The sequence below is a fragment of the Dermacentor variabilis genome, chromosome 3 (genome assembly GCF_050947875.1).
Source record: "Dermacentor variabilis isolate Ectoservices chromosome 3, ASM5094787v1, whole genome shotgun sequence".
NCBI classification, from domain to species: Eukaryota; Metazoa; Arthropoda; class Arachnida; order Ixodida; family Ixodidae; genus Dermacentor; species Dermacentor variabilis.
The window spans coordinates 110,870,694-110,897,360 of record NC_134570.1 but is presented as its reverse complement, the minus strand read 5'-3'; the positions used below and the strand labels follow the sequence as shown (position 1 = coordinate 110,897,360).

The 26,667-nt window shown below is 48.2% G+C and overlaps 1 protein-coding gene across 5 annotated transcripts in view; it reads right to left on the bottom strand.

The window, feature by feature from the left end:
* LOC142576177 (uncharacterized) overlaps window positions 1–3,732 on the bottom strand; it is an 86,373-nt gene extending 82,641 nt beyond the window's left edge. For all 5 annotated transcript variants that reach the window (XM_075686171.1, XM_075686173.1, XM_075686172.1 and 2 more), the window contains exon 1: window positions 3,618–3,732. The gene's annotated coding sequence lies outside the window, so the exon portion shown is untranslated. The remainder of the gene's footprint in view (window positions 1–3,617) is intronic.
* Between the last annotated feature and the right edge of the window lie 22,935 nt (window positions 3,733–26,667).

Sequence of the window (26,667 nt, the reverse complement as noted above, 5' to 3'; positions counted from 1 at the left end):
GAAGTAACAAAATAGAATTTTAGAAGAGTTAACTTCTGGGCTAGTTGGTGATCTTGCATATGGAAATGATCTTGCGCCAAAAAACAACACACACAAGAAAGACGACACCCGTGGTGTCGTCGTCTTTCTTGTGTGTGTGTTCTTTTTTGGCGCAAAATCATTTTAGTATGTAAAAAAATAGAACTTTCACCTTGCGAGCATTCGCTGCGCCGCAACGTTTTTTTTTCCTTTTGTGGGGCGAGGGAACCGTAATGAAAAAAAAAACGCAAAGGAAAGTATGTTGGTGACAATCGAATGCCTACTTTGGGCAACTAATGTTGCTATTACAGGAATATCGAAGAAAACACGAGACGCTTGGTCCACCAAGAACCATGCGCATATTGCTCGGTATCCTACACCGGCGAGGCAAGACTTTCTGGAGAGGTTGCGCTCAAGCGAACGCGGTGCAATCCGTCGAGTCTCCACAGTGATGGCGGCGAGCGACCATTGTTTCTTTTTCTCGTCTACTAGCTAGAAAGCGTCCAAAACTCTGCCTGGCGAAAATGCACTCGGCCAGAGAAAACCGAACGGGCACCGAAGTGCGGTGGTCGGGGCAACACGAGAAAAACGCATGCGCTCTGGCTGGCTTTGGCAGCCCCCGGGTAGGGGAGCGAGAACAAAAAAATTGAAGAGGCTCAATGTGTCCTCGCGATTAAAGTCAAAGTAGAAAAATAAAATAAGAACGTAGTTACCTTGGCTGGTTTTAGTGTCTTCACTGGATACTTTGGCGCAGGCGAACAAAAATGTTGATATTTTTTATGTGACATGACGGCACGAATGAACCACTACAACGCTTCGTCTCATGGGGTCTCGCTGCGGGCTTTGTCCACGTGTCTGATAGTGTGTTGATTTGCCTAGTCTCGTTGTATGGCCCGATGTACGACTTTGGAAAGGTTAATGCACCTTTGGCGTCAAATATTTATGGGAACATTAAACTTACGAATTTCCGCAACTGAATATCTAAATCACACGTTTGGAAATGTCAATGCACCTTTCACATCAAAAGTTTGAGAACATTATACCCATAAAATTTCAGAATTGACATCCAGGCGCTCCGTAGATTCCATGATAGAGTGTAGATTACGCGGCCTCCGCGAGATGCCGCGGCGAGCCCATTCGCCATCAAAACGTCCTTGAAACTTTGTGCTAGGATGGGGCTGCTTGCATTATGTGACTCCCGGTGCATGGGCGTTGCCGCGAAATCCAGCCCGAGTTCGCAATTTTTCGCTGTGAAATGGCTTTTAGTGCGTGAAAAAGACGTTCTAGACAAAATCCAGAATGATTTCCCGCGCCAGGGCTTGCTTTGGTCGTCGGTGCATGCGCAGTACGGAAAACATTTCGGGGAGGGGGGCTGAAGCACCATAAGCCCCGCCCCCCCCCTGGCTACGCCCCTGTACACCTCAACAGTCAAACGATATTTGGTTTGCACAACACCTTGGACGAATATTTCCAAGCTCAGAAAGTCAATCAGATCGAAAGACTGAAGTGCACATCGACCTGAAGGCACGTACTCAGACAATTACGATAGCCAACATCAGAGTTTTCTCCATTCGAGCCCCTGTCAATCGCACCAAACATCACAGGAAACATTACAGTGACCCCCATAGGTCAGTATATGCACCCAGAACACCATAAAAGCAGGCGCGCTGCATGTGCAATGACACTGCGCTGAGCATACGGCAACGACCGCAACACTTTCTATACAGATGCTGTGTCCTACCCCGACATTGCAGCTTACGCGGTAGCGGTGGCTGACTGGAGGTGCGAAACAGTATTATCAGTCACAATACGGACTGACAAGCGCGGAAGCGAAATAATCTGCCAAAGCTTTAGCCATCAGCGCTTAAGGCCCAGGCAAGATAATATATATTTGTACAGATTCCGAGCAAGCATGTCGAAACTACGCACAATGCCGTATTTCCCTGATGGCGCGCAAAATTATTACACAAGAACAAACATATCCCCCTAGTTCACCTAGTTTGGTTACCTGGGCATGCGTTTCTCCCTGGCGATGAGCGCGTTCATACGACAGCCCGAGGCGTCGCGATGCGGGCGCCGGTGGAAGGCCAGTTCTACTCAGACAAGGTGAAAAAGATACTACTTACGCACACGGATATACCATAACACTACAGACTATCCCGTAAAACGTTCCCTCCCCCAGGCGTGAAAGTAAACCATGCAGATTCAGCCGCTGGCCACCAGCTCCAAACTGATACGTTCCTCAGCCTTGCTCTCCGCGACTTTTTTTTACCTTACGCAGTATCCCGACAAATGTCCTTCCGGTGGAGGACACCTAGACCTCTATCATTCTACGTGGGAACGCTCCAAACCACCCGGCCTTCCTACAATACTTAGCGCCTCCCGATCTCAAGGGGAAGCCGCTCCTTCCAGCCCAGCCTTGGACGACCAGAGATACCTGATTGACCAGGCCAGCCCAAGTGAGGCTCTGGACTCAGGGATCCACCCTCTGGAACTTCATTACTAAATAACAATAGTTTTCTACTACTACTACTACTACTACTACTACTACTACTACTACGACTACTATAACTACTACTACTACTACTACTTCTACTACTACTACTACTAGTACTACTACTACTACTACTACTACTATTGTTACTACCTTTGAACCATATCGTGAAACCTGTCCTGTCATCTACGGACCAATGCAGTCGCGGTCGCGAAAGCGTCCAGGTAAAGCGTCTAAAGCCGCATAATGACCACTCATACTGTGTTCACGATGACTCGCCAGGATGACTCCTTTTCCGATAGGGCTGATTGTAGTGAGGAGGAATGCCCAGCTCTACAGCCACATTACCAGTCATCCGGGAGGAGTCGGCTAGATATTGCCCGGGCGGCTCTTGTTTAGACACGGCCAACGCTGTCTACTGCTCTCTTGTCTTGTGCTTTGTCAGCGTTAGATAACCAATAAAAGAAGACAAGCTTACAACGGCTATGAGATTAACCGGCGCTGCGAAGATTAGATACACTATGCAGGCATAAAAACTTCTCTTTTTATTTGAAACTGTTAGTAACGTTCGGGCTTTCTAAGGCAATGGCATCCTTACTTCAGTGGGATTCAATGAAAACAAATTAGATTAAAATTGATTTTACTCTTCTTGCTTTCTTATATGACAATAAAAACAGATTTAGTCACCCTACAATGGTGGCGGCAACACCTTTTCGCGCAATACTAATAACAATAAAAAATATTGTCAGATACTAAGAAACATCACAGTTATGTATCTAGAGCGCAGTTATCTAAAAGTAAATGAAGTCTAATATTCGTTTGTGGCTGCGTGTATAGCGTACAAAAGAGCTCAATAGGGTTATGCAACTGCGGCCGAATACACGAAGATTTTCATTCGTAAGTGGCCTTAGCCATTGGTCGGCCGCCTTATGTTCAGCATCAAGATTGGATAAAATATTGTCTAGCGAACAATTTTGGGGTTAGAGCTTGTTTAAGTGCGGGCCCTGGTCAAACATTTTCAACACCTGAGTCAATCCAAGAAATATACATGGGGTAACACAAAAACCGGCAAATAAATAGTGTTCTCAAGTGAAGGTACAATTACCAATAGCCGTCATGAAGAGGTAGGAGTAAAAGATGTTCCTCAAGACCACCATTTCTGATCTCAATTGTGACGTCGTGAGCACTCCTTCGTGTTCGCAGACATTCCTGCGCTCATCAATTTCTCGACTAAAGTACTGCGCAAATAATTTTTTATTAAGTTGTTCGAAGAACTTTAGAGCAATGACACGACTTGCACCTCGCACTGAGATGCGTGAGCAGGCGGTGCGTTTTCACGAGCTCAGGTGTGGGTTTTTCTGACAGTGTGCAAAGTGCACCAAGGTTCAGTGTCATTGGTTCGACTTTTTGAAAACGAATGTGCGCGAAGGGGGGCAGGGAATGTCGTACGCAGAACTCCGCCTTACTAATGACACCTTATCTGCGTTCAGATACCTTAAAAAGCTAATTATATATTGTATGTCTCTAAATTTATTTTCTTTCCTGTCCTATAACTAAATTGACGGCACACCGAACCTTTCTAAAATATAGTTACAACCCCCAGAGTGCTCTATATATTTGAATATAAATGCTTCTCAGCCAGTCTCAGCTTCGTTCCGACCTCTGTCAAGAAGTCATCACGCAGAAGGTGGTCACGTGGGAGCAAAACATTGTGACGGTCTGACACTAAGTTCAGCGCGCTCAGCCGTCTCCTAAGCACCTACATCGGCCCTCACAACGAGCAGCATAGGTGGTGATCGATCGACTCGCAGTAAGCATCAAAAAGTCTAAGTGTCTTCTTCCCACATGACCCCCATCTGCTTGATGACATCACGACGCAGGTTGCAACGAAACACCCCCCCACCCCGCCCTCCGATACTACCTAAAGAAAAACTATTGGAATAAAACATGCCGGCCGCTCTCGCGCTTGCCGGTACTTACGTTTGTGGGGCTTGGAGGTCTATAACTCTCATTTAACGCTAGAACAATCATCAGTTGAAATTATTATCACTGTTTTTTTAAACAAGGAGCGCAAATAGATGACCACTGAGGGGTAATTATAAAACAGTCGACTGAACGAGCACACAATGTAATGAATATGGAAAACGCGCATTTAAGTGACTTCATGTGGATGTTGGCCACTTTTTGCTGAGACATAGATCCTCTGAAGGACTAAAAACAAGACACTTTCTAAATCTTTGCAGGATCTTTTATTAAATATAAATGCGAAAACTGTGTAAGTCAGATACTGGCGAGCTTGTCTGTTCCGGAAATGGATTAACTAAACGAGCTTGCTCGCTTTGTTAATGTGAAGGGAGGGTGTTAGGACATGCATGGTGCGTATGCTTTATGACAAAGTATAACATTTAGGTGCTCACTGTCTGCAAAAAAAAGCGTTGAGAGTGAGCGCTTATTTAGTCTTTATATCGTCCCTTGCCTTTGATTGTCTTTATTTGACTAAATGTATTATGTTGAAACAACGAAGCAATTGTAGTCATAGCCATCTACCTATAACAAAAATATACTAAAACCGACATTTTCGTATGCCTTCCATGTTGCCTCTGTTTAGTACGAAAATCCGTGCGTCGTATTGACACTAGAGTATTTTTACCGTGAAGTACAAGTCTAGGACAGTCAAGTAGAATGGTTGATTTGCAAGGTTTGTAACTATTTAAGGCTTTTGTTGACATTTTCTGATTGAAATTAAAAGTAAATGCCATTTTATAGATAAGCTTTTGTAGGTTCAGAAGACAAAATTGTTATTTATTACATGCGAAAACGACTTTTATATTATTTTCACATAGAGACAACTTTCATGCACTTCAGCAAACTTCGAAAGCGCGTCACAGGAGGAAAAAATTTTTTTCAACAAAACAAGAATAATCAATATAGTAAATTACTATTTCATTTAACAAGAAAATCTGATATGGCTGAGAGACACATCGCGGTGACATCGCGTGAAATGAACCAGGGATTTTTCAACTCAGCTTTGTCGACTGCTCAGGTGCAGGCTAACATCAAGATGCCGCAGCCCACAAATCATGGAAATCATGCCTCAAAAGTAGATAGTCTTGTACAAGCTAAAGAAGGCCAACTTTGAACCAACCATCTTGCACCCATTCTGTGCCATTAGTTATCATGTATCTCAAGTCAGCCCCACCCGATAGTGGAGCATGACCATAGGTTTCGCGTTATGTATTCTCTTAGTTCTCTCTCAGGATTTATGACGCATTCGCATAGTAGCAAGCAGTGGAAAAGCGCGGAAATCGTCAGTACTGGGTCTTTCGGCAGCATAGCAGGACTCACTGCGTTTAGCAACTAAGTGCAAGATGGTACTCTGAAGTAGTAACCAATCAGAAATAATCAATTAACATCTTCCGTGGTATACAGAAGAGGCTACAGAAGACGCTTTCTCGGAGTAGTAAATAGCACCCCTGTGCAGCTGCAGACAGATGAGGAACAGCAGTAAAGGAAACGAGCTGGAAACAGGAACCTGTTGCAACATGCAAACAAAGAGACTTGCGCATTGTACATACACTGTAATAAATGTCTCTAAAATAGTTGATATTTTGGGGAAATTCTGTGTTCTCATACAGAAAATATCTGTTTTGCACCCTTAACAGAAACACGTTCGCAAAAAAAGCAGTAATTTTCTGTTTTTCGAGCCGCTACCTTCTCCCCCACAAACCACTAAACGGTTGGTCACGTGGGCATCGCTCGTACGAAAAAAAGATTTGGAAAACGCTTGCCAAATTTTATCAGTCGCTTCGCATATAATATGTGCCAAAATATTATTGTTCCCAATATTAGCGCACAAAATCAGAAGCAATATAGATTCCGCACTGCACACTTTTTCTGAGGGCCCGCATTCATGCATTGGTCGCATGAACGTGGTCAGCGGCAATAGGGTGACCTGCGTCTACGATGTTCACCGGCCAGGCCATTGGCACACAAGGTGAGTGGTGCGCATCCTTACCGGCATGAATGATACACTTTATGTTGTCTTTTGGAGGTCTTGTTTCGGGCTTGTACTGCTATTGAAAGGGCAGCGAACATGAATAGCTGAGGGACCTGGGAAAACTTTGATTGGATGGATAAAACTCAAAGCCAGGATAAAGAAATTGCGAATGAGAACGCCGGCCTCTCAAAATACCCGAAGGAAGTTAAGAATTGGTCGACTTGCAGCAGCCCAGTGGAAATAACAATTCGGAGATGAACGGCATTACTGTGGCTCCAGATGAAAACCTTGCCGAAACCTTAAAAACTTTTGCTGTCAACGTTGAATCGGTAATCCAGCATTCAGGCATAGAATTCATCGTGTTCCCAAAGAAGATAGTGCAAACCAAAATATTGCAGTAAAGTTTGTCTCCCTTAAAGTTACACGAAAAGGTCCTGAAGCTGCTAAAGAGCTAACAACAAACATGTTTTCCTGGCTTTAAGGATAACTCCACAATTTATTAATAAACATTTGTGTCCAGCGAACAAGGTATTGTTGGGCGAAGTGCTGATTGCAAAGAGAGAACTTAAGTCTAAATTCAGCTGGGTGTGTCTAACCAGCTAACTGTAATAACTCTTCCTTCACAAATTAATACTTTTTCATGTAAATAATGCGCTTATTCACTGTGCAAGTATGTACGTATTTTACCGGTATATGTTTTCTTTTGTATTGGACCAGCTACTAGCCACATAGGCTATTGGGCAAACTATTTTTCTACGCATTCCTTAAATTGCCTAATCAAGCAAATTTTTCATTGATTAATCAGTGGGATACGCTGTGGTCTCTGTGCATTGATAAATACACTGTGGCCAAACTGTGGTATTTGAACCGCACATACTTTGAACCAAGTGCTTACAGTCTGTGAGGAATGTTTTTGCCATGCGTAAAAAAGTGGTGATCTGCTACTATGTCGCATTGGCAGCCGCATAATCCGCCCTACGAGCTTGGTGTGCGAGGAGCTTACGTGATCAGCGCTCTCGCAGGTGGCTGCTAGGCAACGCGAGGCGGTGCAAAGCTCGGCTGAGTTTTTGGTAACTCAAACGTCGGAACGAAAGCTTAAACCGCTCCGCCGGTAAAAAGGAGCGAAGTTCAATTCCTTATTGAATCAACTTAGGTATTTCCGTGTATATGCTCCAGGTCTCCCTCCTTGTTATGCGGACCATTTACTTAAAGGCATTGTTTCATGTGACCTTTGCTGCTGTATTAAACATTCTGTAACGGTTCTCAAGTGGATATTTCTACAAGATCGAAATGAGCGCATAACTTGATTTCACTTTAAACACGGTGATTTGGCTGACCGACCGCGTGAAATTCACCTGAAATATAAACGTAGATGCAAAGAAAAAAAATATAGATGAAGTACAAAACTGGGAAATGTCGCACTTTGTTCCCTTCTTCCTGCTTGGTTCCATTCGGCCAACTGAAAATTAAATCTGGCAGATGTGGCGAGAGCAATAAATAGGATTTTAAGTAAACGGACCACATTTGCATGAAAATACTTGTAACAAAGGCACCGGTGTTATTATGGGAGGATAACGTTTATTCTCTCGGCTTCTTGTTGAGTTTAGTTTGACGCACAACGTACCATTTAATCTGAATGTCGTCACACTCTCCAGCGTTCCGACAGGTTTGACAAGCTCTAACCTAAAACGAGATAGGCACACGTTCAGGTCAGAGTCCAGCTGCAAAGCGAAAAAGGTCCTTAACCGTGTTCAACGAAGCCAAAAGACACCTGGTTCCGCCTTACTCCAGAGACGTTTATTTTCGTGGTAGAAGGCGCATGTGGCGCATCTAGGAAGCAGCAATTGTAGCTTCTTTCCTTATAGTAGTAGTTATGAAAAATACACGCACTTTATAACCACCTGGGCAGACGTGTTTATTTTAGCTTAGATAAACATGGTAATTTGCCCAAGAAGAAAAAAAAAGAACGCAGTGCAAGTGAAAAGGAAAGCATCGCAACGGATGCAGAGATATTTCAATTTGTTTTTTGCTATGTCTCATTATTATCTTTTAAATCTTCGTAGTACAGATAAGTAAGTAAGAGAAAAGAGCGCGCTATGTTATGTTTCCACTTCGAATTCTGGCCATTACCCCCTAAAGACAACAGCCGGGACGTATTGAAGTCTAGAGCTCGTCAAGAACAAAGATGGAGAGGGAGACGTTTCAAGTAAAGTCTCGAATGCAGAGATGCAGCACTAGGTTCGCAGCTAAAAGATAATTCATCTAAAACAAATAGTAAACAGTTAAAATGCAACGATGAATACACTAAAGCTTCGCGAATACAGCGCGAAAATTGCCCTTTCTCCCCTTATCACCCCATTCCCCTCCCCTTACTTCGAATCACAGAAATTTTTAGAAATTGGTTTAGAGAGAGAATAATAAGAGGCGATCGATGCTCTGTCTGTCCGCGAGTTCAGGTCGCCTGAAGATAAGTTTATCGGAAGGTTTTCGATATTTACAAGCATCGTCGGGTAAGCAGCATGTTTCTTTTCTTGCGCAAATAAAGGAGGTGCTCTTAGCACTGCGGTTCCGAAGATGTAATCATGGGTCAAATTTGTTTTATACGGTTGCTCATATACTGCACAACTACGTGAAACTAAATTGACCCTTGATTATAAGCATTAACAATACATAGCACCCTGGTGGGAAATGTGTTTAGAATATCCTCATTTAGTTGCTGCTCTGACGTTGAGAATGGATGAATATTTTTACATGCGCTAAAGATAATTACCGACAACGTGTCGTAAAAACGTTTTCATGTCTTAGTATTTACTAAAAAGTAGGAAAAGGTAGACACTAATATGTCGCCCGTCTCGTCGTTAATGTTTTAACGCTTTGCTTTATGACATTTAATCGGCAATTGCTTATTTTGACTTATGATCTGCTCTTATCCGTGACCACGTTGAAGCTTCATGAAATGGTGAATGGACTCGAGAATACGATGATTGTCTTTCTCGTGTAAGTCTTGGCTAATATATCCGGCGACGTGCTTGGAGCCACTTGGAGCCACTTGGAGCTTGGAGCAAATGGGGAGCAGAGCTGTTTCCTTTTTAATTTGGCTTTTTCTTCTGTCATTCTCATAGTCATACACCTGCGTCATGTTAGCGCCGGCCATTGTTGTCTACAAATGTAAAATGCTATGCCATAGCTCTACCGTACACACGGCTTTCTCCATGCCACCATCATGGCAGGCAGAGTCAAAAGCTTCATCGGAGCGGCTGCTCCCCTCTATCTAGAACCACTGCTGCTCTTCAACAATATGGTAAGCGCCCCAATTGACTGGTACACAGGGAGCAGAGCAAGCGTTCGGCGAACGAGCGATATGAATCTTGAGGAAAACATGCGAGAAAGTCATGTTGCTCGTTTATACGCTGATAATATACAAAGTTGAAACCATGTTACAAAAAGTTACAAAACGGCCTTGGTGTCTAGGAGTATTGACGCGATCTCAGACGTACGCATTCACGCAGAATATTTTCAATCTCTCAAGTATCATCTCGTCATTATACCATTGTGCTAAAGTGCTGGAGCTGAAACCTTAGCACAGACAGCAATCAAAGCCAGACTCACAGAACTTGAAACGTACTTGTGTATTCTTCTGACCGAGAACAGCAACTACTATCTAAAAAGAGGTTACAAGAATATGACACCAGTAAAACATCTGAATTATTTTACGGCATGGCTTAAACTTAGCTGTTCTATCGTAATCAGATAATTCAATGGCAGTTCGCGAAAGCTGTTTGAGTGACGAGATGTTTCACAAGGAGTACCTCATTGCGGACACTGTCGTGAAGCTTCAGCTGAAGCGCGGCGACTGTATTTCATTTGCGGTTCATCCACACTGGTCACTTGGTAGCACTCAAAAGCACCTTCCTATGGAAGCACATTTGTGAAAAAGAAGCGCGAAGTGTTTTCCTGATGAGACGAGGCACGCCTTTCCTTTCCGGATGTTGCGCAGGCGTTGCTGCACAGCGTACTCCTGGCGACGGTGTTTACGGTTCTCGAAACTCTCCCGCTGACCGTGGTGTCAGTGTGCCCATGGGTGTATGCCGCTCTCTGTTCAGTTTCCGGGTCAGACTACGAAGATCTCATACTCTACTGTTCTACAGTGAGTGGCCAATATTTTTGCACTCTAGGAAGAACCAATAACACAAAAGCCTAATTCGATCCAACTCTCGCATGTAAATATGAGCGTAAATACATAATTCACATTAAATCATGAGTTTCCTTTGTCAAATAATTGTGTGAAGCAACCATCCAGGGTATTGGACAAGTGAGAAGTGCAGATGGGAAGGCTCTGGCAATCTGAAGGGCTTAGTCAGATTGTCGTATCTACTTTGCCGACAAATATTGTTCAGTCAGTGATATATCGCTATTCTGAATTTCATGACTTTAGTTCACGCGCAAGAGAGCACGTGGAACAACAGAAGTGCTGGTGTCCTACGTGCTCTCTTGCACTTTACCTCAGCATATGCAGTACCAAATAGCTCAACAGTCTTCTCTCTTGCATTTTAAATTACGAATTTCTTTTTAATTCTGCGTGTTAGCAAATATAACTGCACTGGAACCTAGTTTCAAATATTAGGGCTTCCCATGTTTCTCGTATAGAACTAGTGGCGTTTTTCCACGCCGAAAAATGAGAGACATAAACAGAGATCCAATGCAGTAATTCAAATGATCTTCGACGAGTGGTGCACAATCTCCTGGCGCCAGAAGAGGAGCAGCAGGAGCATCACGGTCAGGTTGAGCAGCGTGATGAGCAGGATCGTCGGCGAGTACCGCGAGAGGGAGAAGATGTGCGAGATTTGCCTACGCCGGTTTTGTGGACGGCCCCTCGGAGATGCTCGGTCTCCTGAGTCTACGGTGAAGGAAGTAAAGCGCTTTTGTTTCATCCGGTGTTTTGTCTCTGTCGGCTATACATACAAGCCAAACTGTAATGCAGCTATGCTCTTCACTGCACACACTCATGAACAAACAAAAATTGCGACATAAGCGCGCCAATGGCCTCTAACGGCCAAACATTGTTCCTCATCATCGAAAATTAGAACCACTTGTTCACTCTAATCTGTCAATGAAGGCTGCGTTTCAACAAAACAATCAAATATGTATTTTGTAATCTAACTACTACAATAATTATTTATTCCGTGATTGCTTTGCCTGAAAAATTGATAGCTAATATACCACTCTCTAGAATGTCAAAATCACTACTGACTATTGCTATTGGCAATTGCTATTGCTAAGATTGCTGTTTTTAAATCAGAATTTTAAGACCACAAAAGACATAGCATGTATGATACGTTGGGCATTAAAGACTTAGCACAATTAACTATATAGATGACGGCTACAACAATCAGTTGAGCCGAGCGGCTGATATTTCTTTAGCTGAACAGACCAAAGGGTGTTCCGAGTTTCCATCTTCCGTGACGGCCGGGAGTGGCACTGGCTGAAAATTCTGGAGCTAGGATTAGTACGCATATACAAAAAACCAGAAATCTCCAAATGCAGAGGCAAGGAAGGGGGCTACACACTTCCGAAATTCGTGATTTTGGAAATGTTATATTTGTCACCGTCCCCAGAACCTCACAAAACAGACAGACAGACAGACAGACAGACAGACAGACAGACAGACAGACAGACAGACAGACAGACAGGCAGACAGACAGACAGACAGACAGACAGACAGACAGACAGACAGACAGACAGACAGACAGACGGACGGACGGACGGACGGACGGACGGACGGACGGACGGACGGACGGACGGACGGACAGACAGACAGAGACTACTGAAATTTCCCCCGCAATAGCTGTCAATCAAGCTTTTATGTGAAGAGTGTAACATTATGATGGAAATAAGCTTCTATAATAGAAATCACGGCAATGCACAAATCCTGGTTAGTATAATACGTGGGATGAATTACGGACAGGCATGCTCCGACAATAAAATGGCACAGAAACGAACTGTAACTTAACTAATGCAGTCAGTGCGATGAAACGATGCGATTAGCTAATTGCGATGAAACGTTTTCTAGCTTTATATTGGAAGCTGGAGAGCAACTTCCGGTTCGGATGCGAGCGAACGTCCTTTCCTGGCGCTCCGTTTCTTTTCGACAGTTATGCGCGATGTTCGCGTTTCACCTTCTTCTGCCGCACATCCTCTTCATCGGTGTCGCTTCGCTCACACGCCGAGACAAGCCTCGGAAAGGTGCATTGCTTTTTGGCCGTTTTACGGCCGCTTCTACGCGCCAGCGGGCTGCTTGCTAAGCCTAATGCATGGCCACGACTGCGTTGATGACTGAGACCGGGTCGTCGAAGCTACTTCCATCTGGCGGCCATGAACAACACCAGGGACAACAAGCTTTGATGACGCAAACCCAAGACTGGGGCCAGGAAGCAGCTACGCAACGTCCCGAAGGCGTTAAGGAAGCGTCTACCACAGAACGCTCTGCTGGGATGCATGAAGAACGCTGTGCGCATGCTACCGCTGACCAACAACATAGACGCGAACTCCAAGTACGAAAGAACAATCGGGAACCGAACGAATGCTGCCGCAGCCGCCACCATCGTGATAGAGACCGCTCTGCAAGTCTGTCACCGACGGCCAGCGCGGTATCGAAACCAACGCGGCACGACTTTTTCACGTCATCGACCTACGAAGACGTATCCGCCTCTTCCAGTGACGAAGACGACATGCAAACACAAGCACCACCGACATCCTCAAGCCTACAATCTGATGTGATAACGCCACGTCAGAGACTGCATTGCACGCATCTCAAGAACTGTTTTCTTACGCAAACTCAACTGAGAAGCTAGAGACAATTCGAGACGCCGGCGCCCTCTCCCAGGACGCGTTTGAACGTTAGGGTGACGAAGGAGCGTGGAAAGTGCACCACCGTAAGCACAACCAAGCGCGGCCCGAGAAGGAAACACTCTCAGAAACTTTCGTGCTAGGCGTGAAACCACGGGCAAACGTGGTGCTCACGACTGTCCAGTCCAGTCCCATGACGTCCAGAACTGTCCGGTCTCATGACGTCAAATCAACGTAGCAGCTACTTCAGCGTGAAAACGTCTTAACGCAGCCACGTACCATAAAGGAAGCAGTGAAGGAGATTGTTTCCAAGAACTTAGCACAAAAAACAGCGGGAGGAAACGGCTGCAACCTTAACTACGCAACAGCGCTCAAGCGAACTCACCCAAGTGGAGACAAATCGGCGAACTCTTCACCTCATACCACACCTGCGCTACCTTCGCCATCGCAGCTGGTCGATACATCGAAAGACAGTGTAGAAGCTGAGATTGCAGAACTCGCACGACAGAACGCCGATCTGCGGAGGAAACTAGAAGAGAACGAAAAAAGGCATGCAGCACTGCTCGAACGTGTCTGGGCCAAGCGACAGCAGCAGCCATGCAATCCGCAGGAGCTCACTGGAATGCAAGAAACAGCCTCTACTACCACACAGAAGACAGACCTGGCTCTGCTGGTACAACAACTTTTGCATCCTCTCCTCCAAGCGCAGGAGAAGCACTTCCAGCGGCAATATGGCTTGCTCCAACAGCTCGTCGCCTCGCGTCAATATCCACCCGGCTTCGCCTTCAGCTCTCGACAGTCACGTGCTACAGTGGAACTGCCGGGGGCTCGGCACCTGTGCGACAGAACTGAACCTCTTGTTTGACTGCGTCGGACGCCCCCTTACGCTTTTACTTCAAGATACTAATGGTACGGATCGGACACTACGACAGCTCAATGGTTATTACCAACCGTCAATAGAGCATAGAGACAGGAAACGACACCGAAACCCGCGGCACAATGGTATAGCCAGTGCAACCGACGAGTTTGTAATGCGGGGACAAGCGGCTGTCTTTGTCCGCACAGACATTCCGCAAACGCAGATTGACACTTCTCAGTACTCAACTGTCGTGCAGGTGGTGGCTGTCTGTTGCAAGATTTCAAAGCGCAGTGCGGTGCTGGTATCGGTATGTATGCGCCCTGAAGTTAGCTCCCGTACACGCGGTTCATTCACATGGATTAGCGCTTCGTGGAGACGTTGCCCAAACGACGACTTCCTGATAGGCGGCGATTTCAACGCCAAACATCCGCAGTGGGGCTATGTCTATCACACGCCCCATGGAAGGGCACTCGCAGATGCCATGCAGTCAGCTGACTTAGTGCTCGCAGATGACACAGACTACCCCACCCGCGCCGCTCTGTATAGTGGACAACGTAGCACGACCTCGGACCTGACGTTGTCCACACCAGCCTACGTGAAAGACTGGTGATGCGATCCGGACGCCTGGGGCAGTGACCACTATCGACGGTGGATTACATCGAACGTGGGACGAAGGCGTGCGGCCGGGCGCACTGCGCGCACGATCAGATGGGATGCCTACAGGAGAGCATTTGCGGAGCAACCCAAGACTGCATCCGTACGAGAGCGGGCGTCACGCCCCCTGCGAAAGGCCACTACTGAGACTGAGGTGAGAGCTGATGCTCCGGCGCCGGGCATACATATGCTAAACCTTTTGGGATGCGCGCTAGCGAGCACAGTTGACGTACTAAGCCAATGGCCGACAACATCGTGACAGTGTGCGACTTCGACGTCGCGCTGCCATCGCTAGAAGATATACCAAGCACCTGTATCGGGAACGTTGGAGCCAGCACTGCTCATCATTCAACGAAAGAACTGGGCTCCATAAGGTATGGCACACGTTCAATGCTATGACAGGTCAGCGTAAAACTCGTAGCGCTATTTCAAACGTCTTGCTCTAAACTAGCCAATCTGTCAGCCAACTCCAAGATGATGCCGCGAACACGTTTTCCCCCAACCGTCGACACCCCCGAAGGTCCACATTTACCGGAAAACGCCGGCTGTGACCGATGAGGGCATCCAGACCCCATTCTCACTCTTCGAGCTCGAACAGGCACTTTATTCCATCAACGCGCGCAACTCGCCAGACTATGACGGCGTGACGTGGGCGCCTCTGTGGAATCTGGAACAATACGGAAAAAAGCAACTTCTCGAGGAGAATAACGAAGTGTGGATCAACGGTGAAATCCCAGCAGGATGGAAGCATTGGATAGCCACACCCATACCGAAACCAAACAAACAGCCAGATGTAATGTCAGACATGCGTCCTATATCTCTCAAACTTACCACATGTAAGCTGGCGGAGCGAATGGCGCTGACACACATATCTTACTTTCTAGAAACCGATGGTCGCTTTCATCCAGCCGAGACAGGGTTTAGACCAAACCTTGGCACTGATGACAGCCTCCTACTTGTGAGTGAAGGTGTACTGCGTCAAAAGATGGTCGTGCAAAGCGACACCCGAACATCCTCGTGGCGGTGGACTTCCATAAAGCTTTTTACACGGTGACGCATGAGGCAATCATCGAGGCAGCTGAGAGGCACGGAATCACAGGCCGCCCCCTCAACTTTGTGCGTTCCTTCCTTCAAGATCGCACTTTTTCCATACTGGTAGACAGAGACGTCGGGAAGGTTTACCCAAACATAGTGGAAGTCCCACAAGGCTCCGCACTATCACCCCTCCTCTTTAATTTGACTGTGATAGGCCTGGCTGAGCGGCTGGAGACTATTACTACGACCAATTGGCGAGCAGCAGGAGACCCTGAAGGTGGCACTTGACGTTATTCACCACTACCTGCCACAATATGGCATGCGGCCATCTCCAGAGAAGAAAACCTATGTGGTGATCCGAGGTTCAACGCAGGACGAAGCAGCCCTATGCTCACTCTCGCAGGCAAAACGCTGCAGCGAGCGGGAAAATCAGTGCGCGTTCTCGGGATACCTATTAACCGCACAGGCGCAGCGGATGCGTGGCTCGCAGACCTTCGTCGGATATGGCACAACACTATGCACCTCATAAAACGAATCTGTTTCCACATGGGCGGTGCTGGTACCGACGTATGCCGAAAGCTTGTTGTTAGTGCTTTGGTGACATCCCGAGCGATATACGGAGCACGCTGTTATGACCTGCTTGCTCGGCACTGGACACAGCTAGAGGTACTCCTCAGATCGGCTCTCCGTGTTATCACAGGGCTCCCGAAACACACACGTGTCGAGGAACTACATCGCTATGCAAACTTGCCTACCTTCCGTGCAACCATCGAAGCATCGAAGGCAGGACACGAGGAACGCCTGAATCACACCAGACAAGGCAGGATTCTACTGGCCTACATGGGAAAGGATATATCAACTTTGCCACAACTGCCATCCGACATCTCACCGTGAGATGACATTGCTGTCGTCGACAGTACACCAACGCCCGAAACACGGGCGCCCGACATGCGCACCACCGGGCAGCATTCGCTGCGCGTCATACGCAGACATTGGCAGACGCACTGCCAAGCCATGAACAAGTGTACACTGACGCAGCTTTCGACCCACGCGCCAGCGAGGGAGCAGTCACCTACCGCGTAGTGCGATGTTGTGCGACACATTCTACCTTTGCAGCTACTGATGCCGATGTCCCAACGGAACTTGAACTCCGCACAGTAGTCTGGCCACTAGATAGAGTTTCTACCACCACGCAAGCAAAACACATAAATATATATACCGACTCTCAGTATGCGCTGCATGACTGCAAGTCGCGCCACACAGCATCATTGGAAGTACTCCTAGTCAAGCAGGCCCACGGGGTGACTGCAACAGTTCATTGGATCCCTGGTCACCAGCCCATCGAGGGAAATGAGAGAGCCCATGAGGCGGCACGTGCCCTTCTTTCCAACCGCGTAGTCTCCCGGGATCCTTCAGAAACCTTCACAACCAGCACAAACAGCACGACAAATGGAGCCCCGTATGACCCAGACAGAGCTCTGAGAGCAGCAGCCAACCGACGCAAGAGGGAACTCCGTGCGAGTGTGCCCTCAGAGCCAGACCCACTTGCCGCGGGTCTTCCCAGGTCGGGGCAGGTGCTGCTGCATAGGCTCCGTTCCGGCTTCGTCCTCACACCGGTTGCGCTGGAGCTGTGGCAGCAGTAGCTGCTCCGCTGGGAAAGACACCCTCCATCTCCGACTCCCAACTACCTTGCATCGCAGGAACCCGGCCCTCCCACAGCCTCCACGGACCAACAAGCACCCCAGGCGCCACACAGGTGCCCTGACTATGTCATGGCCATGCGGCCATCCGCGGCCCATATGATTTGGGAGTGCCAGCGACACGCTCAGCAGCGGTACTACCACCTGAGGGTGATGCGAATGTCGTCCTACGAGGAGTGGATTAGACCGGCAACTGGCTTGATGGATTCCGACAGGGTCATTCTGGACTCGCTCTTGGCTTTCGCCAAGAACGTGCAGCTCCTAGGACGGCTCTGAATACGCCTCCCCCCCCTTGTCTTCCTTCTCCTCATTATAGGCCTTCGAGCCATCCCTTAATAAATACATCTTGTCATCATCATCACATCGGAAGCTTGAGGTTGAGTGCACATCAAGCGGCACAGTGTTGTCACATCTATAAGCTTCGTCAAAGCACACTCCTTGTAAACCGCCCTGAGATCATGGCGCAAGCGATAGCGCTTTCACGAATGTGAGCGCTGGGACGATATTGCTGAGAGTAAACAGAAAGAGAAGTGTAGGTATAGTCTCTAGTATACCTACATGGTCTGGTTGGGGTTGGATACTTTGTTTCTTGATACACGAACCACTGATGATGAAGCGGATAAAAGACATGAGGTGAGCTCGCGTCCTCGTGTATATTTCCTCTGTCACCGTTAAGCGTTCGGCTTCACACAATATAAAAGGGCAGGGGCGATGCAAATGAAAAAAAATCAACAAAATTATACTCGCGTTTAGAAAGCCCTAACCACGAATGTGGCAAATCGCCTTGCACGGCATCATGGCCGCCAGCACTGGTTATACCACCAAAAAAGCCAACGCTTCAAAAAAAGAAAAAAACATATTTAAACGGGTACCGATCGAAATACGGCTTCAAATATAAATGAAAGTCTTGAAGGTAATCGAGGTTTAATGGTGTCGGCACAAAACACGCACTATACAATCCCGCAAAACAGAAATAGATCATGCGGCGCCCATCGCTCGCCGAGACATTTTCCACCATTTGAAAGAGAATTGAGCGTTCCTTCAAATCTCAACAGAAATGCGCGTATCTCACCTTCTGCTTCCATGAGAGGTGCCACAGACCGAGAAGAAGGGCTCGGAGCGTCCCGAAAACCGCCCCCTTCACTGTCGTGCGTGGATCCGGAATCAGCCACGCCATCTCCGACCTGGACGGCTGCAGCGTCTACACTCACACTGGCCACCGGAGCCGCCAGTTGTGCGGCAGGGGAAGAAGGCTGTTGGAGGCCCGCTTCAGTTCCGTCTCCATCGAACGGCACGACTTCGTCCAGAAGTGGAGCGCGGTCCGTGTGCATCGCCTAGGATTTGAGGCTGAGGGCCCTGCCTGGTTGGACGTCGTCGTCGAAAGTCTTTCTTGGGCTCGAATCACGCACGAGGCTTCAAAAGAGCTCCGGGAAGCACCTTTCCGGTTACTGAGGGCGTTTTACTCTCGGTGGTGCAGCCCCTTTGACTCTGGGGCACTCATTGGTTCCTACCCACGATATGGTATATCTTCATCTTCTTCCCAGCCTGACTTGCCATGGTACATACCCACGGGTGGAGATGGTTGTCGTTGTTGTTGCTGTTACTCGAGGAGCCAAACATATGTATAGCCTGATGACCTACCCTAATATAAGTTATTGCACTTTTGGGTGGTACTTTTTGGTCAACGGAAACCCATCATTTGCATCGTCTGGCGGGTTCGCCGTCTTCTTTTTCTGGTGAGAGGGTCGATATTTTATCAAAAAACCAGTCGCCAGGCGTTGGCACGAACCTTTGGAAAGTTTCTTTTCGTGTGCTCCTAAAAGTAAATATAATCATTTTGGCATTCTGCTTACTTGACGTACTTTTGTACACGTTAATATACTCAGGCGTGAATGACAAAGTCAACACTGGATCTTGAGGCAAAAAATACCTTGAAGAAAGCAAACTTGGAAATATAGCATAATTTGTAGTAAGGTCACCAATTTTCGCATGACGTAAGCCGACGCGGGGTCAGGGATTAAGTTTCGAGACGTTCAAAGGTAGTTGAGCACTCAGAACTACTCAATATTAGCAAGACCTCACGGCTAGGACACCGGTAATCATTGTGGATAAATCAAGCCTTGGCGTGTTGCGTGTTTTGCGTCCTAGCCTTGGGGTGGCGCCACCATCGAAACGATGACAGCGCACCGCCGGCAGCGGTAATCGAAACGCCTGCTAAGCTTTTATTATTTAAACTTTATTCGAAACGCATCAAAGCCGCACCCATAGAAAAAGTTTTATATCTGAAATTATAAATGTTTCGAAGCAAATTCAACTTAAACGCTGAAAATTTTTATAACGTGACTTCTCGAATGGTTAACTGCGAGACAGAGAGGGAGCCGGCATTATGGACCAGAAGACGAATAGTTGCGACAGAATTCGCCCTTGTGAAAGCTACGTGTTTCTGCTCAAACAGGAGGCACTGGCGTAAATCAACTTGCAGTTTGTGAATATTGTGAACGAAGTGGCGTGACATCTTCAGCTACAAAAGTGGAGGAACTTCAGCAACATACCAGCATGCAACGGCTTTATGTGGTCGGGTATATTTCTTCATTCAGCAGGCGGGCAGCTTGTGTTCACCAGAAATTTGTGGCGAGACCGTATGTAGTATCTTTTTGCACATAAACAACTATGCATGTTACGCACCAGTATATCTTCTGAAACGCTATTCACGCGCTCTTTATTTCGTGTAAACATCGATGATGTTACAATAAAGCTGTTTATCGGCAGCAAGTTAGCGTGATTAGCGTCATGATTTCATTCGGCCTATGCAGCATTGCCAACCTCTAAAGATAAATGTACAAGCCGATTCTGTATCCTCAACATATATATATATATATAGTGCAACAGCAGTAACAGAAGCAGACGACGCCGGAATCGGTCGTCTGCTGTGCGGTACTCCTCACAAGCGTCATTGCGCTTTCGATACACATTCAACTTTCTAGGCACCTAGAAATTATTCAGACGTCGCCTGTAATTTTGAAATTTAGATTGTAAGTGAATAACAGTGAAAACATTATCTATTATTAGTAACTAAACATTTTTCTGGTATCAGTGCAACTACCGTTAGAATCCAGGCGGCGCTATCGCCGGCTGCGAAAATCTGCGCCTTTGTCCGAATGGGAATGTTACGGGCTTGGCTAAGTATTCATTCCTACGTGAGTGGGCACGGCTCAGTCGTAAACGGACAATATTGACACGTGCAAATCTTTCTCGGGTGACGACGTTTCACCGCTTAACAAATGTTATCACGCAGCGCAGGACGCGCTTGCACGTATAGGAAGTTCATAGAATGTTATCGATGCTTCTATCCGCTGTCTGTTGTTGCCGAACTTTGTATTATCTGATTTTATCGCGTGACGCGAATACTGCAGAACTTTGTGGAAGACACGCGGTTCCCAGCGATTAGTCTGGAACATTCGACGATTGATGTATAAAAGCCGACGCGCTTGACCCTTTGATCAGATTTTCGACGACCGCCGACTGTATTCGCCGCTATCGTTGCGCTATAAGTGTAGCCTATTTTTGTGGACAAAGGTTCGCCCAATAAAAGTTAGTTTTGTCTTTCACAGTATTGATACTTTGTTCTTCAACGTCACCACTACGTGACATCTGGTGGAGGTGCTTTGCGTTCATGTACCAGACACCACCACAAAGCCGTGACCCAAGCCCACACGCGGAAGACAACACCAACATCGCCAAGAACCAGCGAGGTAGCCGCAGGCTGCAAGGAATGCCTCCGGAGCACGGACTTTTGCCTGAGACGACCAGGAAGACCGTCGCCCAGTCAACCCCAATGGCAGCCCCAGTGTCCCCCATGGTGCTGCAGCAGCCCAGGCAGCCTCCGACGTTCCGCGGTTCAACATTCGAGGATCCAAAAACCTGGCTTGATACATACGAGAGGGTCACTGCTTTTAACAGCTGGAACAGCGACGACAAACTTCGACATGTCTTTTTCGCTTTGGAAAATGTCGCCAGAACATGGCTCGAGAACCGAGCAGCCACCTTAACAACATGAGACCTGTTCTGAAGCGGCTTCCTGCAGACATTCACAAGCGTCATACGCCGAGAACGAGCCCAAGCACTACTAGAAACCCGAGTGCAGCTACCTAATGAGACCACCGCGATCTTTACAGAAGAGAAGAGCCGCCTATTCTGCCACGCCAACCCGGAAATGTCCGAGGAGAAGAAAGTCCGCCTACTGATGCGCGGTGTAAAGTAGGAACTTTTTCGCCGGAATGGTATGAAGCCCACCGAAGACTGTCGACAAGTTTGTTCGCGAGGCCACTAGCATCGAGAAGACACTGAAAATGCGGAACCGGCAATTCAACTGCCGCACGAATTCGACAAGCTACGCCGGAGTTCAGTCACTGGCCACCGACTACCTGCGCAAGACTATCCGAGCGGTCATGCGGCAGGAGCTAAAGAAGCAGTTCCCGTCATCATAGCCTCAAGTGGCTTCGACTGCCGACGCCGTACGTGAGGAGCACCAAGATCACCTCGGAGTAGCCCCTGAATCGCCGCAGCCTCAGCCGGAAGCGATGACATACGCCGCTGTAGCCCGCCGTCGCGTTCCCCCTCTGCGCCCACGGCAGGGCCCAGTGACGACACAGTTCCGTCGTCCACCCCCCCCCCCCCCCCGCCAGCACGCTAACCCGTCACCCCACGCGGCATTCCAAGGAAGACTGACGTTTGGCGCGCCCCTGACCACCGTCCGCTTTGCTATCACTGCGGAGAAGCCAGGCACATCTACCGCCGATTCCCATACCGGGAGATGGGACTCCGAGGGTTCGCCGTTAACGCGCCGCGACCACAGAATGGCAAACGGCTTCGCGATATCGCCGATTACCTCGCCGCGACTGAGTGGAGCCCTCGACGACCGTCCCGTTTGCCGACATCAGGCCGCTACCTATCGCCGCAGCACCGACCATACACTGGCACAGCCCGGGGCCGCTCTGCGAGACCATATTCGCAAAATTAAAAGCAGCGACCGATGGAGGTGCAAGTTGCTGTTCGCGGATCCTCCGCCGCCGACGAAGACGATGAAGAGACCATCTCGACGACCTAATCACGACACGCCGCCGTGCGGACGAAGTCGGGAAGCCCAGACTACGCCGATGAGAGACGACCTGACGACGCCACATGCCAGCCACAGGTCAATGCGACGCAGCCGCGATCCGACGCCAAGACCTAACTGTAACGCGAGACAAAGAACCACCGACCTCGACGTGCTTCTCGATGGTTACGTAGTTACCACCTTAGTGGACACTGAGGCCAATTACTCCGTAATGAGTCAACCCATCGCTGCTCAGTTGAAGGAAGTTAAACTGCATGGGAAGGCCCTCAAATTCGGACCGCTGGAGGAGGCCCTATTACGCCGACTGGAATCTGCACGGCAAGAATTACCGTTCATGACCGGGGTTTCCTTGCCACCTTCGTTATCCTCCAACAGTGTTCACGAGACGTCATTCTCGGCATGGACTTCCTGAACCAACGTGGCGCAGTATCGATTGTGACCTGAAGTCACAATCGATAACGCTATCGAGAGGTATACCGCCGGAGAGCTCTCGTAGTCAAAACGCATTGAGCTTGCTCGAAGATCAAGTGAGCATCCCACCGCGCTACAGCATTATTATTTCCGTCGGCACCGAAAGACCCGCTGACGTAGAAGGCGTCATCGATTGCGACCAACATCTAATGCTCGACCGTGAAATTTGTGTAGCAAAAGGGATCGCTCGACTCCACTGAGGGAAAGCGGAAGTGATGCTAGCCAACTTCACCCAAGAGTTCAAGCACATCAACAAGGGCATAGCAATTGCGTACATCGAGCAAATTGTGGAAACCAGCAATGCATTTGTCCTCTCGGATTCTACCGCATCCACCCCGATCACCATAGTCCCCGAGCCAGACTTGACGTAAATACAAGTCTTCCTATGAGTAAGCAGCAACAGATCAAAAGTCTTCTCCGACGATACAAAGACTGCTTTTCGACGTCATCGAGGATTCGAGAAACACCAGTTGCAAAGCATTGGATAATAAACGAAGAGTGCGCTCGACCACTCTGGCAGAGCCCTTACCAAGTTTCGACGCGACAACGTGAAGCTATAAGAGAACAAGTCGACGAAATGCTGCGCGACGACATCATCCAGCCATCGAAAAGCTCGTGGGCATCTCCAGTAGTCCTGGTGGAGAAAAAGAACGGAACCCTACGTTTCTGCTTCGATTATCGTCGACTTAACAAGATCACAAAGAAGGACATATACCCCCTTCCATGGATAGACGACGCATTAGATCGGCTCTGCAACGCAAAATACTTTTCGTCGATGGATCTCAAGTCTGGCTACTGGCAAAAAGAAGTCGACGAGAGAGATCGCGAAAAGACCGCCTTCATCACGCCAGACGGCCTCTACGAGTTCAAGGTTATGCTATTTGGACTGTGCTCGGCGCCTGCAACGTTTCAGTGCGTCATGGACACGGTGTTAGCAGGATTGAAGTGACATACGTGTCTTGTTTACTTGGATGACATTGTTGTCGTCGGCGGAAATTTTGACAATAACCTTAGGCGGCTTGCGACAGTATTGGAGGCCATCAAGTCGTCAGGGCTCACTGTGAAGCCGCAAAAGTGCCGCTTCGCTTACGATGAGCTTCTGTTTCTATGCCATGCCATCAGCAAATCTGGGGTACGCCCCGACCTGCAGAAGACGGCGGCCATCGTAAAGTTCCCGCAGCCAATCGACAAGAAGGCAGTGCGCAGATTCCTTGGTATGTGTGCCTACTATAGGCCTTTTGTCAAGGACTTTTCCCGCATCGCGGAGCCGCTAACACACCTAACCAAATGGGATGTCGAGTTCATGTAGCAAACGCAGCAGGCCGACGAATTTGAAGAACTCAAACGACGCATGCTGTCGCCGCCAGTCTTTGCGCACTTCGACGAGGACGCCGATACCGAAATCCGCACTGACGCCAGTAGCCTAGGCCTCGGTGCCGTCCTAGTCCAGAGAAAAGAGAGACTTGAACGTGTGATATCTTATGCTAGCCGGTTGCTGACAAAAGCGGAAGGCAATTATTTTACTACTGAAAAGGAAAGCCTGGCCATCATTTGGGCTACAGCAAAATTTCGCCCTTACCTCTATGGCAGGTCATTCAAAGTCGTCAGCGACCATCACGCGTTGTGTTGGCTAGCTAACTTGAAGGACCCTTCAGGACGGCTAGCGCGGTGGAGCCATAGACTGCAAGAATATGACGCCATGGTAATATACAAGTCCGGAAGAAAACACTCTGACGCAGACTGCCTATGACGCGCTCACATCGATGCCCTGCCGCAAGACGACGAGGACGAAGACGCCTTCCTTGCAATAATAATAAACAGCAACGAGCAGACCCGGAGCTAAAAGGCCTCGTCGAGTATTAGGAAGGGAACACCGACGTTGCCCCTAGGGCAACTAATTGCGGGTTGTTTTCATTCACGCTAGAAAACAACCTGCTCGTGAAGAAGAACTTCTCACCAGTCCGCGCCAGCTACCTTCTTGTTGTACCGTCAGCACTGCGTCCAGAAAAACTGCACGCCCTACACGACGATCCAACCGCTGGGCACCTCGGATTCTCCCGGACGCTCTCAAGGATACAAGAAAGGTATTACTGGCTGCGTCTGACCGCCGACGTCACCCGTTACGTCAAGACATGCCGAGACTGTCAGTGACGCAAGACACCACCGACAAGGCCAGCTAGATTACCATAGCCGATCGAACCTCCTCGCCGACCATTCCAACAGATTGGGATGGATTTGTTGGGGCCCTTCCAATGTAAACATCCGGGAATAAGTGGATCGTCGTGGCGACCAACTATCTCTCCCGCTTCGCTGAAACTAAAGCTCTACGAAAAGGCAGCGCTGCCAAAGTGGCGAAATTTTTTGTCGAGAACATCCTGCTGCGACATGGTGCCCCAGAAGTCCTCATCACCGACAGAGGAACGGCTTTTATAGCGGAGCTCACCAAAGCCATTCAACAATACAGCCAGACAAGCCGCAGGAGGACAACTGCCTACTATCCGCAAACGAATGGTCTCACGGAGCGCCTTCACGCCGTTCAAGTTGGTTTACGGCAGGAACCCGACGACGACTCTCGACGCCATGCTGCCGCACCTTACTGACGAAGAGGATGTTGACGTCGCTACCTATCTCCAGCGCGCCGAAGAAGCCCGAAGACGCCCGCCTACGGATCAAGAACCAGCGGCGTACCGACAGCCGACACTATAACCTCCGACAACGCTACGTCGAGTACCAGCCCGGTGACCGTGTTTGAGTTTGCCCCCCGATACGTCGACGAGGACTCAGTGACAAACTGTTGGGACGCTATTGCGGACCCTACAAGATCATCCAACGTATTGGCGCACTAGACTATGAGGTCGCGCCAGACGGCATTCCGCATTCACAGCGGCACCGCGCACGAACTGAAGTGATCCACGTGGTGCGTCTTAAGCCCTTTTACGCACGATGACGAACTTCCTTATTTTGTTGTTGCTTTTCTATGGGTGTTTGTGTTTATTACTTTCGTTTGTTTGCAGCATCGGGTCGATGCTTTTTAAGAGGGGGGTATTGACACGTGTACATCTTGCTCGGGTGACCACGTTTCTCCGCTTAACAAATGTTATCACGCAGCGCAGGACGCGCCTGCATGTATAGGAAGTTTCTTGAATGTTATCGATGCTTCTATCCGCTGTCTGTTGGTGCCGAACTTTGTGTTATCTGATTTTATCGCGTGATGCGAATAGTGCAGAAATTTGTGGAAGACACGCGTTTCCTAGCAAATAGTCTGGAACATTCGACGATTGATGTATAAGAGCCGACGCGCTTGACCCGCTGATCAAATTTTCGACGATCGCCGACTGTATTCGCCGTTATCGTTGCGTTATAAGTGTAGCCTGTTATTGCGGGCACAGGTTCGCCCAATAAAAGTTATTTTTGTCTTTCACAGTATTGCTACTGTGTTCTTAAACGTCACCACCACGTGACAACATTAACGCAAGA